Source organism: Salvia splendens, chromosome 17, assembly GCF_004379255.2.
Source record: "Salvia splendens isolate huo1 chromosome 17, SspV2, whole genome shotgun sequence".
Lineage (NCBI taxonomy): Eukaryota > Viridiplantae > Streptophyta > Magnoliopsida > Lamiales > Lamiaceae > Salvia > Salvia splendens.
The window spans coordinates 25,597,650-25,613,444 of NC_056048.1; the positions used below are offsets into that span (position 1 = coordinate 25,597,650).

Below are 15,795 nucleotides of genomic sequence, written 5' to 3' on the forward strand. Positions count from 1 at the left end.
AAGTAAAGATGAAGCAATAGAAGCGTTCAAAAATTATAAGAACGAGGTTGAGAATCAACTTGGTTGTAAAATCAAAATGATTCGAAGCGATAGAGGAGGCGAATATGTAGCCCCGTTTGAGAAGTTATGCAACGAAAGTGGTATAATTCATCAAACAACTGCTCCATATTCACCACAATCTAATGGTGTTGCAGAACGCAAAAATCGAACTCTAAAAGAGATGATGAATGCACTGCTTCTAACTTCAGGATTACCACAGAACATGTGGGGGGAAGCTGTTTTGACAGCTAACTATATCTTGAATAAGATCCCTCTCAAAGGAAAAGATGTCACTCCTTATGAGTTGTGGAAGGGAAGGAAGTCATCCTACAAATACCTCAAAGTGTGGAGGTGTTTGGCAAATGTGATGGTTCCTCCGCCCAAAGAAGTTACAATCGGACCTAAGACGGTTGATTGCATCTTCATTGGATATGCACTTAACAGTAGTGCATATCGATTTGTTGTTCACAAGTCTGAAATATCGACTATCACAGTAGGAACAACAATTGAGTCAAGGAATGCTGTATTTCTCGAAAATACATTTCCTTGCAAAGACAAGGAAAAAGTCTCAACCAATTCTGAGACAAGAATTGAAGAAGCCACTAGTTCTAAACAAGTGGAAGAAGAAGCCACTAGTTCTAAATCAGCAGATGCGGAACCTGAATCGCGCAAGCGTGCAAGGCCCGATCCAAAAGATACAATACTAAGACGTGGTAATAGAGTCAGAACACCAAAAAACTTTTGGTCCTGACTACATTGCTTTCATGTTGGATGAAGAACCAACATCGATAAAAGTAGCCTTTGCTGGCCCAGACGGGCTGCATTGGAGAGAAGCTGTTCAAAGTGAAATTGATTCAATTTTGCTAAACCACACATGGGTGTTGGTTGATTTGCCCGAATGTGCTAAACCTTTAGGATGCAAATGGGTTCTTAAAAGAAAGTTTAAGGCCGATGGAACAGTTGATAAGTATAAAGCCCGACTAGTAGTAAAGGGCTTTAAACAAAATGAAGGACATGACTTCTTCGATACCTATTCACCTGTAACAAGGATTACATCTATCCGGGTGCTTCTCGCTATTGCTGCATTGCACAATCTTGAGATTCATCAAATGGATGTAAAGACCGCGTTTCTGAATGGTGAATTAGAAGACGAAATCTATATGGAACAACCCGAAGGGTTTGTAGTACCTGGACAAGAGAAAAAGGTATGCAAGCTCGTAAAGTCCATATATGGATTGAAACAAGCGCCATTGCAATGGCACTTGAAGTTTGATAATGTGATGTTATCAAATGGGTTTAAAATCAACGAGTGCGACAAATGTGTCTACATCAAGAGCACTAATAACGGTCATGTTATAGTGTGTCTCTACGTTGATGATATGTTAATCTTGGGTAGCAACACTCAAGTAATTAACGATACAAAGGCCATGTTAAAGAGAAACTTTGACATGAAAGACATGGGTCTAGCCGATGTAATTCTTGGAATGAAGATTCTAAGAACGAATGATGGAATCATCTTAACACAATCACATTATGTTGAGAAGATATTGAATAAATTCAAAGCCTATGATGGCGCGCCGATTAAGACTCCAATTGAACTCGACGTTCACTTGAGCAAAAACAAAGGCGAGCCCGTTGCACAAGAAGAGTATGCACGGGTCATCGGGTGCATTATGTACTTGACTAATTGCACTCGACCTGACATTGCTTGTGCCGTGAACAAGTTGAGTCGTTACACGAGCAATCCAAGCAAAGAGCATTGGAGAGCTCTTGTGAGGGTTTTGAGATATTTAAAACATACTCAAAATCTTGAGCTACACTTCTCGAGATACCCCCGGTACTTGAAGGGTACTGTGATGCCAATTGGATATCCGATAATAGAGACTCACTTTCAACAAGTGGATATGTCTTTACTATTGGGGGTGGTGCTGTATCGTGGAAATCCACAAAACAGACATGTATAGCCCGATCAACAATGGAATCGGAGTTCATTGCCTTGGATAAGGCTGGTGAGGAAGCCGAGTGGCTTAAGAACTTCCTTGAAGACATTCCATGTTGGTCTAAGCCAGTGCCACCAGTGTTGATCCACTGCGATAGCCAAGCAGCTATTGGAAGGGCAAACAATGGCTTCTATAACGGTAAGTCTCGACATATACGTCGACGACATAACACCGTGAGACATTTGATCACAACAGGGGTGATTACAATTGACTATGTGAAGTCAATAGATAATCTAGCGGATCCGCTAACCAAAGGGTTAAACCGTGATCAAATGAATAAGTTGCTAGAGGGAATGGGTTTGAAATCCACAAACTAAAGAATTATCATAGTGGTAACCCAACCATGATGACTGGAGATCCCAAGAACTTGGTTCAAAGGGACAACTAAGCTATGAGAGTTCATGAGAAACACTCAACTATATCTATTCCCTAGAGAGCAATAGAGTGTTGGAGAGCTTGCCTAGTGGTAAAGGCTAAGTCTATGAATTTTAATGGTTCTTAATGATTTCAAAGAGATGGAATTCTCAAAGAGACCAAGTATGGCAAGGTACTTGACTAAGAATCACCTATGTAAGTGCGAAGTGTGGTCGCTTCATAAAAAAAAATGCACTTATGAATCCAAAGTGGTGTCCAAGACCGCAATGGACACAAAACGTGAGAACGGATGAGGTTGAGGTGTTTAAGCGTTAACACCATTGTCTCGGTGCACGCCGTGGGGGATTAGTTCAAAGCATCGCGCTACTAAGCCGCCTGTGTATCCGATGGTGTCGACTATGGATGGTTCAAAGTCAACAACTACCTATCCTTATGCTTATATACCTCTCGAGGGTTGAGCTTGTGTCTGCATGCATATGCATTCGGCTATTTCCACTCATGTGGGGGATTGTAGAAATCATTGTATTAAATATGCCCGGTCAATGGATTTTGACCAAATAATAAATGTGACGAGACATTTAATTTTGTGAAATTAAATGACATAGCGTCGATCTACATTTTACGTAGATAAATGTAGTATATTCACTTTCTCAAATCCGATTTCCGGTGAGTGAGAAATAGTGGATTAAAGTTGGGCATAATTAGCTTTTAATTAAAGCTTGGAGTTGGAGCTTAGGGAATAATTAACTAGTGTTAATTATCCCACATTGGAGGATTAACGCATCTTTTAATATGTATAAATTAAGTGACTTTATGTTACTTAATAATTATAGTGGACCAAGATGGGTGAAAGAGCCCACACGCGCGCACACGCGCGCGCCGCCGCCCGCCCGCCCGAGCCCGAGCCCGTGCTCGTGCTCGCGCTCGCGGGCCGCGGGACTCGGGCCGCGGGCCTCGGGCCCGGGCCTGATCCCGATCCCGATCTCGATCTTGGACTTGGACTTGGACTTGGACTTGGACTTGGCAATTGGTCTTTGGGTGGTCTTTGGGCTTGGGGCTTGGCCCAAACTATTCTTTTTGGACCACCGCCGAGTCAGCAATCCAAGTGGCTTGACACGTCTCAAGCGAGGCACAGTCACGGCTGCCACGTGAGAAATCCACACGCTCCACACACGGATGGCACACTCCTGCCACACGCTCGTAACCGTCGGCGGTTACAAATCTGCCATGATCAGCCTTCATGGCTGTTGACCCACAGCAGTGGACTGAACCTATAAATAGGCTAGCCACTCCATGCATTACACTACATCATTCACAAGCATTACAGCATAAGCTCTCTCCCTCTCTGCATTGTCTTTCTGTCGAAGCTCTGCCCTCTCCTACATCCAGTTCGCCGAAGCTCTACTGATTGCGGTGCTGCATCAATAGAGACGTAGCCGTTTTACCTTTGAGGACGACACGCCAAACCGAACAGCACTACCGGGGCGTATCTCGTCTTGCGGGAAGAGGCCTCCTCGACTCGGCTCAAACATTTTTCACGGTTACTGTTTCGTTTTTACATTTGTAATCTCATTCTAGTTCAGTTTCCTCTTTTGTATTCCTTCTTTTGGGTTGTATTACGCCCGGCTCTTATCTCTTGTAATCCAGAAACCAACATTTATTTTATTAAAATGTTGATCACTCAATTTTGTAAATGAACAATTCACATAATTAAATAAAAATGTTATTATGTGAATACATATAAATAGAATTACTTATTGACTTTAAGCATGAAAAGATTTGCAAATAAATGTATTTTATGTTTAACTTGGTTTCATAATCAATTTCAAATTTTAAAAGAAAGTCAAAGGTCAAACAAGAATGTTCTTGGAATCTTTAATCAATTTTTTTTTATGAAATGTGTAGTTGGCGTGGATGACATTGAAGTGATACAAACGAATAGAACTTCCCTAGTGGTAAACAAATCCCAAGTAATGGAGTACTTTATTTCGTCTAACATTTAATTAATTTGGTGTTATTTTCACTCACTTTTCACTATTCTCATTGATTGAACCATACAACAAAGTGAAGCTAAATATTGGGTGTCACTTATATATAATATTAGTTTTAAATAAAATTTAGTTTTAAATAAAATGTGAATGAAATGAGTTAGTTAAATCTGAGATCCTAGTATTATTTATAGTAAAAGTAAACTGGAACTCCTATTTATGAATAGACCGAAATGAAAAACGGAACTCCTATTCGTGGACGAAGTGAGTACCAACTAAGAGTATCTTACATTATTAGTATGGATTAATTATGGTTATTGAAGTAAATGGATTTTAATTTTTAATTAGTATGAATAATTATGATTATTGAAGTATATACTGACATGACACATAAGTGAACTTTGAATTAATAGTATCAAAAAATAAATATTTTAAAATACTGAACGAAGTATATATTAATTTAAATTAGTACTCCCTCCGTCCCCAAAGAATATGTACTTTGGGGACGACACAAGTTTTAATGTAAAATTGGTAAAGTAAGAGAGATGTAAAGAGAAAAAGTAATTAAAGTATTGTTAATAGAGAATGAGTCTTACCTCATTAGAGAGAAGGGACTTTTCAAAATTAGAAAGTGCATATTCTTGTGGGACGGAGGGAGTACATCATATTTTAGCTTAATAATTTCAAAAAAAAATAATATTGTATAATTATCTTTAATGAGTAAAGCAAATGAAAAACAATAAAGAAAAAATAAGTCTTTTTAAATATAATTTTAACGATATCTAATTAATAATAATGTTGATAGAAAATGTATATAAATAATTAAATTTGAATATAAATATTAATGCATATTGAAATTAATTTATTCTCAGTTGTATATTATTTTTTATCTGGTTTTTCAAAATATTAATTACGTGTGAAGTATCTAATAATTTAAATAGAGTATTAAATAAATAAGAAAGACATAAAATAGAAAATATAAATAGAAGAACAGAAATTATAAATAAATTGGAAGAGTGAGTTGAAAAAAGAAAGGAAATATAGAAATCATAAATAAATAAAGAAATAGAGAAAATGTGATAAAGAAAAGTGCCCAGAGAGAGCAAAATGGAAAAGAAAATATGAAAACATACCTCGAAAGAATTCAAAATATTGTCTAGATATCTCAGATGCAATTTATTTTCACAAATCACCTCAAATATGCATCTTATATTATATAGATAGTACTATTTTTGTACTTCACTCTTATTATTTTAATTGAAAAGATTGTCCTTATATGTTTAATTAAATTTGATTGGCACGTGACATTAATAAAAGAATTAAAATATGTGTCACAATATATACATAGAACAATTGTGATGACCAAGACACAAGTATTTGATCATTAACATGCATCACAAAGATAACAACAATTTACAGGAGCTACGATTTGAAACTATCATAAAGATTTCATATTGTCCAAATCCACAACTTGCTTGCACAAAAAAAATTCTTATCAACTACAAAAGTAGTAATAATCAACTATTTAATCAGCTTTGTACAATTCTATTATTATTAATATTATTGTTGTTGTTATTGTTGAATACTACATTTGTATGTCGTTGAGTGTTTCATTTGAAATCTTCACGAATTTTGAAAAATGTAAATAGATATGGATGAAAATGTGAAATATGACATGTAATGATAGACATACTGAAATGACGAAATGAAATATTTAATGACGGAAGAAGGAAGTAATACTTACGAAAAACCTATGGATCTTTCATAGGATTTGTGAGAACTCTGTGCAGAACTTTTGCATATCAATGTTTATGTCACCTCCTTGTTTGCCTAAAACCTCCATGAACTTCTTCCTCTCCGGTGCAACCTTAAGAGCATCCGCAACGGTGGCAGCCGTCGCCACCGCCGTCCGCGCCGGTGGAACGGATGTGTCTCGCCGCCGCTGCGCTCGCGCCGCGCCAGCAAGCAGCTGACATGTCGCGCGGCGATTGGGCAACGGCTATGTCGTTGCCTTTAATTTTTTTTTAATTTAAAATCAGTTTTTAATTAAAAAAATCGATAAAAAATATAAAAAATTCACTTTCCAAAAAAATTATAACCGTTTATTACTGTTTTTTATTTTTTTATTATTTTTTTTATTTTTTTACCCCAAAAAATACACACTTTCATCTATAAATACCCCCACTTTCACACCCAAAAATTCACATCAAACTACACAATTCTCATCTTCATTCTCCAATATCCATTCTCATCTTCATTCTCTCATATCCATTTTCATCTTCATTCTCTCATACCCTAACAATGTCCGGCCAAGGCGATGACAACCCGCCCTCTCACGGTTGGAACCCTGAATGGTTTGGTGCACAACCGTTTCCTAGTCCGGAAACGGAATATTCGGCCCCTCCTCTCACCCAAGATTCGGGCGTTCCGGGTGGCTACCGGCCATACCCAATAGACGACCAAGGTGCCTCCGAAGGGCAATACGGGTGGACACCGGAGCCTAGGCCAACCGCCCTCTCCCAAACTCCGCCGGCTCCTACTCGTAGCTGTGTCCGAACACTGTACACTCCGGCGGAGATGGATAAATTGTTCAAGGCGTACTTCGAAATCTTCAAAGATGCGGCGGTTGACACGAACCAATCCGGCGATCACTTTTGGTGGCGCGTCTCTCGCCGGTACAATGCAAACCGGCCGCCGGGAACGATCGAGCGCAACGAGAGTATGGTGCGCAACTGCATCGGCCGAGCCAACGAAGAAATTGGCAAGTTCAATGGCTATTTCCTCCAGGAGTCGCGAAATGCCGGGAGCGGTCAGAGCGAGGTCGACATCATCACTGCCGCGCTGAGCACCTACCAATCCTTGAACGGTAAGTCGTTCAAGTACCTCAACGTTTGGCAGGAAACGCGGTTCCACCCGAGGTATATGGGAGGCGTAACATCCTCCTCGAGCGGCTCCTCCAAACGGTCAAGGTCGGTATCCCTATCCGACTCCGGCTCCGAAGAAGTGGCTAGCCAACTCGCCGGAGCTAACTTGGGTAGCCCCGACGCCGGACCAAGCGGTTCCCAACGCCGACCGCAAGGAAGGAAGAAGGCGGCGGCCGACCGCCGGCGCTCCGCGACTCCATCGGCCCCCGCCCCCGAACCCGCACCCTATGTTCCACATCCACCCCTGAACAACTCGTTGTGTGCCCTTTTGGCCCAACTCAATATGGCCGATAGGTCAACTATGACTCCCACGCAACTTCAAACGCACGAGGACATGATATTGGGTCTCAAAAAACAATTGGGGTTGGTGCCGCCGGATGCGTAGTCTTCCTTGGGTAATATTAGCCAATAATCATGTAATTTTTAATTTTTAGGAGTTTAATTATGTAATTTTTAATTTTTAGTATTTTAATTATGTACTTTTAAATTTTTAGGATTTTATTTATGTCTTTTTTATTTTATTTGTAATTTGTAATATTTATTGTGGTTTTTTAATGAATTTTAGTATTATGGAAATGTTTTTGTGTAATTGAATTTTAAATTAATTGTGCTCGTCCTTGCGGAAGAGCACAGCTGTGGGTGTTGTGCTCTTGCCAGAGAGCAGGCAGAAAAAGTGGGGTCGGGCCCACAACCGTGCCGCTGGCAAGAGCACGGTTGTGGATGCTCTAAGACCAACCTATTTTCTCAACATTATTTCACTAAATTAGAGGCAGGTTCGTTGTTACCTGTAAATATTCGACTATGTTCAATTGTTTTAGCATTTTAACGAAAATGTCTCAATAGTAGGATAATTGTAAAAAGGTATCCAATTTTTCAAATTTAGCTTTAAAATATCCCGCAAAAAGTTCAGACAAAATTGCTCCTTTGGAGGGCATGTCAACTAGAGATGCCCACGGTTCGTAAACCGGCGGTTCCAGTTTTTAGAAAGGCGGATCTGGAACCGAACCGTGATGCTATTTCACGGTTCCGGTTCCGATTCCAAACCGCCGGTTTTCGGACGGTTTTCACGGTTCCGGATCGAAAACCGGCGGTTTTCCGGTTCGTTTTTTTTGCTATGTAATTTGAAATTTGGACTTATACAATAAATTGGAACAAGACAATGGATAATTTAAATTGAAATAAGACGAATAAGGTGAAAATAATATCAATTTCATTGAATTTGTGTTGTAACGGACAACGATACATTACAATTTACAATACATATACAACATACAACAATGTAATATAATTTACAATATGTATATTTTTTTATTTTAGCAATTGAGAAAGACAACTTATAGAAATAGAACTACGGAACAAGTATAAGTGTATAAGTATAACAATGTGTAATATAAGAGTAGCACTTGAATAATTCAAATGTAAGCACAATAGCACAAATGAGAAATGGGAGACAAAGAGGGAGAATTGGGAGATAGATGAAAGAAACTCTTGTTAACACAAGAATGAGGTGAATGTAAGTGAGGATAGAAGGGGGTATTTATAGATAAAAATGGGGGAAAATGGATTAATTTGAATTCAAAATCATAATTAAAAAAAATTGAAACTCTGACGAAACCCGCGGTTTTGGTGTAAAACCGTCGGAACCGCCGGTTTTACCTCAAAACTGGCGGTTTGGTCAACAAAAACCGCCTGATGACCTGCAACGTGTCAACCTCGTGTTCCGCACTGGAACCGGAAAACTGCCGGTTTCACGGTTAACCGCAGAAACCGGCGGTTAACTGCTGGTTCCGGCCAAAGAACCGCCGGTTCCGGTCAACAAAACCGCCTGAAAAAAGCTGCCACCGCCTGACGCATCGGATGCCTCGCTGGAACCGTGAAACCGCCGGTTAACCGGCGGTTCAGAACCGTCCGGAACCGGCGGTTCGGTGACGTTTTCGGTTCGAAAAATCTTGAACCGGAACCGGAACCGGACCGCGGTTCCAAATACGACGGTTCCGGTTCGAAAAATTGTCGCGGGTCCGGTTCGGCGGTTAACCGCCGGAACCGGAAACCGTGGGCATGTCTAATGTCAACATTGTTTGGAATCGTGACATAGTCTTTAAATTTAATGCTGCAGAGTGTGGTTATGTGGGAAATTAATTAATTACCGTGAAACTTGAAGCAGCAATCCAATTCTTCAAGGTTTTGGTGTATGCTTCGTTATAAATTTGTGACATTGACCAATCTTGATGCTCACCTAGATTCTTGAATAGCTCAACTATGAAATCCATTGCTCTGGAAATAAAATACCAACAACAACAAAACTAATAATAATATTAAATACAAAATTAATCTCAAAGCTTGCGAAAGTAACAAGTTAGGGCCATATGTTATAAAGTTTGAGTTTGAGATTTAGAAAAACAATTTTCTTAAGAATTAATTTGGCCATGGGGGTCGTTACAAGGAAGGATTCACAAAAAATACGCCGATAATTTGACGACTTTAAATGAATTTTTTCAAAAAAACACTTTGGCGGGGGCTTAAGCACTCCTTTGGCTCGCTCTCGTGGTGCCTAATGTATACCCAGTCATGTCCCAGCTCAGCAAAGTTGTCACCAGTACAACGGCAGCAAACTACCAACTAATATCACACCGGTAGTCGTTCCGACCAACACGAAAAGGTACCTGATTAACCAGAGGAGGCCATTGGTGCAACTAGAGCATGATTTGGCAGTTGATGTTTCAACTTCAGCTTGAACCAATGTGTAAGAGCACCCGCAACGCGTGCCGCCGGCGTTCCGCGTGCCGTTCCGCCGGAACGGTTTCGCCGCGGAACGCGTTGCGGCGCACCATTCCATTCCCATTCCGTTCCGCGTGCCGACGGCACGGCTTGTGCCGCCACGCGCTGGGGCGACGTGGCGCTCCCCACTTCGTGCGTGCTTCCCACTCGCCGGCCCGCGAGTGGGACACGTCAGCGATGACGCAATAATTAAATTTTTTTAAAAAAATATATTTTTTTAAATTTTTTTTTAAACGGTCATATTACCGTTTTTTTAACTTTTTTTAATTTTTTTTTTTTATTTTTATTTTTATTTTCTTATTCTATAAATACACCTAATTTATTACATTTCACACACAACTACACATCTACTCTTCCTAAACCAACATCAATTCCTCTCCAATTTTCTATTTCAATCTCCTTCACAAAATGTCCGGCGACGGGAATTACGGCGGTGGCGGCTCCGGTGGGTGGGATCTCAACGCGTTCGGCGATTGGGAGACCATGTACAACACACTTGGTGGTTCCGGGTCGGCGACGTCGGGCACCCAGGGGTCGGCGACGCCGGGTGGGTACCAACCACCCACTTTCGATGTGGATGCCTACGCTCGACCACCCGGCTCGCGGCTTTCTCAGGGTTTGTCCCAGATTCGGGAGGATATCCCCGTTGAACCCACCCAGGGAGGAAGCCGAGGCGGTGGAAGCTCTAGGGCTGCGTCTGAGGCACCAGAGGAGGAGGAGGAACTGGAGGATCTGGGCCGGCATCCGTACAACAACGAAGAAACTAAGGCGGTGTACACCGCCTGGCTCACCGTCTCGTACAATCCCATCGTCGGGAACCAACAAGCCGCCAAGTGCTTCTGGGAAAAGGTCCGTGATGTCTACCACCAGACTAAGCCGAAAGGGGCCCGGAAGCGCAAATATACAATGCTCCGTGCTCACTTTGGCCGAGTCGACGCACAGGTCAAAAAATTTTGCGACATCTACTCGGCCGAAGTGGCGAACTACCAAAGCGGAGCTTCGGGCGCCGACATTCTGAGGGCGGCTTTGCGCGCCTTCTACCAGGACACCGGTCTACAGTTCAAATATGTTGATATTTGGCAGCTCGTCAAGGACGAGGAAAGGTGGGCCGGCGGTGTCCGCTCGAGCTCGGGCTCAACCTCAAAGCGCACGAAGCACACGGCGAGCGGCAACTACTCGTCTGGTGACACCGGTGAGGCCAGCGAGTGTGAACCGCAGGTGTTTGGGGGTACGGGGGATCCAACGCCCGACGAATACGGGGGATCCAGCCGTGGGCGCCGTCAGCCGCAAGGGACGAAGGCGGCGAAGGAGGCTAGAGCGAGGAAGGGCCAAGGCGAATCAAGCCAGTCGGCCTCGGGATCGGGCTCGCGGGGAGGCTCGGACACACTTATGGTGGCGTACATGACCGCCACAATGACGGACACTTCCCGCTTCTCGTACGCCCAATTCACGGCCTGGTGGAACGGAATTGTGTATATGGCAGCACAACTTGGCCTTCCGACTCCCCCTCAACCTCGACCGCCTCCGGAGGATGATTCGCCGGCGGAGTAGTTTTTTTATTTTCCCACGTTTAATTGTGTGTTTTTTATTTTGTGTTTTTTATTTTTTTAGGATTTTAATTGTGTGTTTTTTTTATTTTTTTTAAGTTTAAGTTGAATTTTTTTTTAATGTTGTATGTTTTTTAATAAAGTGTGTTTGTTTTTTATTAAAGTGTGTTTATTTAAATTGAATTGGGTTGGAAATAAAAAAAAAATGAAATTGAATGAATAGTAATTTAAGGAACGGTTAAGGAACGGAGGGTTGCAGGTTCCGTTCCTTAGTTAAGGAATGGAGTAAAAAAGTACAGTGGGGCCCTCAAATAGTGGTTTAAGGAACGGTATAGGAACGGTATAAGAACAGCTTTGTGGATGGCCTAAAGCTAATTAAATCTGGAAGGATTTGAATCGTACTTAGATTCCAGCCTCTACAGTTTGAAAAATGTGTTACTACTAATCAATTTAGCTATCAAAAAACTGTCATTATTTACACCATTTTATGAAAGTCAAATTAAATACAACAGTAGTAATATTATTTTCAACTTTGTAGGGAAACTAAAGAAGAAAATCTTACCGATATATTACCACCAAATGTCAGATTTCACCACTATCATAGCAGCGCCAAATTCATCTATTGTTACAGAATACAAAACAGTTAATTCACCTTTTATCCAAAATATACTCTGATTAGAGGCGAGCAGAATATTTGTAATGTGAATAATCGAACTGAACCAAATCCAATTATTAAATTGGGTTCAAATATTTTTATCGCTATTCTCTAAAATTCGAATTGTCAGCTCGACTCGGATTGTTTTTCTAAATCGAAAAAACAGAATATTCAAATTATAGTGATAGTACAATATATTTTTTGCTTTAATTAGTACTCCGCTTCCTATATCCCCACTTTTTATATTTTTGGACTCTCCTAATAAATATTTTATTTTACTTTTACTTTTTTATAGTAATTACACTCTACATTTCACTAATATTTATTATAAAACTAATTCTACTTTTGTCCACACAAAAAAATTGATTTTTTTTATTTTTGACCGTCCATTAAAATCAGTATTTATCTATAATAATAAGTATCTCTTTGATGAGGCTAGTTTCTTTTTCTACTAAATATACTTCAACTATTTTTTTTCTCTATCTTTTTAATTTTGAGTAAAACAGGTATTGTCTACTAGTATTAAGATTATTATTTACTGATAGAGATAAATAGGTATCGTATTTCACAAAAAAATTTCAACACTTATCTTTATAGTATTTCTTAAACCATTATGTCAAGTTAAAGTAGAACACATAATACAAGGGAGTATAAGTTTACGCAGTACTCAAAAGATTAGTGGCATGAAAGTGAATTACTTTTTATTAAAAAATCCATATAATTAATACACATTTTCTTTATAAAAAAGATAAACGAACCTAAAATCGGCAAAATAAGTTTGCAGACATCCAAAAAAGGCTTGGTCATCATATCTCCATGTTCAGATTTCACATTTTTTTATTCCTTCCAAGCAACGAGTAAACACACTTTCTGCCATATATTTCAATTTTTCTGCAAAATAAATCATCAAATATTCATCACATATATTGCTTTTCAACAAATCCAAATAAAAAATTTTAAAGGATAAATAGTCTGTGAAACATGTATAAGTAATAACTATGAAGAAAATGAAATGTGAAATCATTTACAAGAGGATGGGATCAAGAACCTGCAATGGAATGTTGACAGAATTTGAATAAATGATGTTAATTGTTCTTGCGTTTTGTATTATTTGAATAAATTATTATTTGTAGTTATATTTATTTAATGTTAAATGGAATCCAGGGTGCGTGGTCGGAGTGCCAGGAGGATCGGATTTTCATCCAATATTCAGGTCATCCACAACGCTGTTCCTATACCGTTCTTATACCGTTTCTTAAACCACTATTTGAAGGCCCCACTGTACTTTTTTACTTCATTCCTTAACTAAGGAACGGAACCTGCAACCCTCCGTTCCTTAACCATTCCTTAAATTACTATTCATTCAATTTCATTTTTTTTATTTCCAACTAAATTCAATTAAAAAAACACACTTTATTAAAAAACAAACACACTTTATTAAAAAACACACAACATTAAAAAAAATTACAACTTAAACTTAAAAAATAAAAAGCACACAATTAAAATCCTAAAAAAATAAAAAGCACACAATTAAAATCCTAAAAAAATAAAAGTACACAATTTTAATAATTTCATCCGCCAAAATTTGCCCAAATGTGCTCAATTAGATCCTGTTGGAGTTGGGTGTGGGCACTAGAGTCGTGTGTCCTTGCACGAATAGATAACCGTTCTTGTATAGACGGATGCGCTCCACTTCGAGGCGGACTACTTGCGGTTGAGCTTCCGGGGGATTCGTCGTCGAACCAATTTCCCGCCTTGGGTCCTTCGTCTTGGACAATCATGTTGTGCAAGATTATGCACGTATACATGATGTCGAACATGTTTTCCATGAACCACGTACGAGCCGGGGCTTTGATGATGTTGAAGCGCGCTTGGAGAAGCCTCCTGCTTCTGCGCAAAAAGAGCCTGCTTTGGGTTCGCAGACCCACTGCACGTCTTCACGAAGGTAGGCCACTTCGGGTAGATGCCATCGGCGAGATAGTACCCCATTTTATAAAGCCAGTTGTTGGCGACGAAGTTGATGGCCGGCGCTTTACCATCCAAAACTTCGGTCAAGAGGTCGGACTGGTGGAGCACGTTTACGTCGTTGTTCGACCCGGGGACCCCGAAGTACGCGTGCCAGATCCAAAGGCGGTAGTCGGCAATGGCCTCAAGTATAACGGTTGGGTGGGTGCCTTTGTGGCCGCTCGTGTAGGACCCCTTCCACGCCACCGGGCAATTCTTCCATTGCCAGTGCATGCAATCGACGCTGCCGAGCATCCCGAGAAATCCGTGCACTGTTTCGTGAAGGTCGAGCAGGAACTGACAATCGGTCGTGCTTGGCCTCCGGAGAAATTCGTCGGTGAAGGCTGCCCGGACGCCTTTGCAGAATTTGAGCAAGCGCATTCGCCCAGTGCTGTCTCCGATGTGGAGGTATTCGTCGAACATGTCGGCCGTTTGTCCGGTCGCAAGCTGGCGGATTGCTGCAGTACATTTCTGCAGCGTCGTGTGGCTGGGACGGCCGACCGCGTCGTACCCTTCCTGGAAGAACTCTTCCCGGGCTGCCAAAGTATTCGCGATGTGGAGAAATAAAGGTTTCCCCATGCGGAAACGGCGACGGAAGTACGTATCTCCCCAAACCGGGTTATCGCAGAAGTAGTCGCGTACTAACCTTGCAGCGGCTTCTCCCGGTTACGATGGATGTACGTACGGGAGCGTCGTTGGGGCGGCGCGGCTTCTTCGGCCTCCCGTCGTCGATCTTCTTCAAGTGATTGTTGCAATATTTGACGCATTTGTTCAAAAGGATCCATTAGTTTGATTAAATTTGGGAGAAGGAAAGCAGAGTTGATTTGAGATGAAAATTGGGGTGGAAATAGAGAGGAATAGATGTGTGTTTGTGATTGAAATGAGTATGAAATAGGAGTATTTATAGAGTAAATAAATAAAAAAAATACAAAACGGATATAAAAAACGGTCACATTACCGTTGCAAAAAATTTTTTATTAAATTCGAATTTTTTTTAAAAAAATTGAATTATTGCGTCACCGGGACGAAGCCCACTCGCGGGGCAGCGAGTGGGCTTCACGCGTCGAATGGGAGGCCGTCACGTCGCCTCGGCGCGTGGCGGAACGTTTCGTTCCGCGTTCCTCCGGAACGGAACGCGACACGGCATAGGAACGGCATGGGCACGGAATGGCGACGGAACGGAGCCTGCAACGCGTGCCGCCGCGGAACCGTTCCGCCGGAACGGCATAGGAACTGCAACGGCACAGCGCTGCGGACTTGCGGGTGCCCTCATACCAAATCCTTTATTTTTATTTTAAGTTTCTATATATTTTAAATTTGTAATTTATATACTCCCTCCATCCCAGTTTTAGAGTGACATTTTGCCAAAAAAGTCCATCCCAGTTTTAGAGTTACATTTAGAATTTTCCATTTTTGGACATAGAATTTTACCCCATTATTCAACAAAATTGCACTCAAATGCCATTATAAACACAAAAATAAACC

General features: G+C 40.9%; 1 pseudogene; it reads right to left on the reverse strand.

Annotated features, from left to right (window-relative positions):
* Window positions 1-6,164: 6,164 nt before the first annotated feature.
* LOC121774532 lies at window positions 6,165-13,183 on the reverse strand (annotated as a pseudogene).
* Window positions 13,184-15,795: the final 2,612 nt, after the last annotated feature.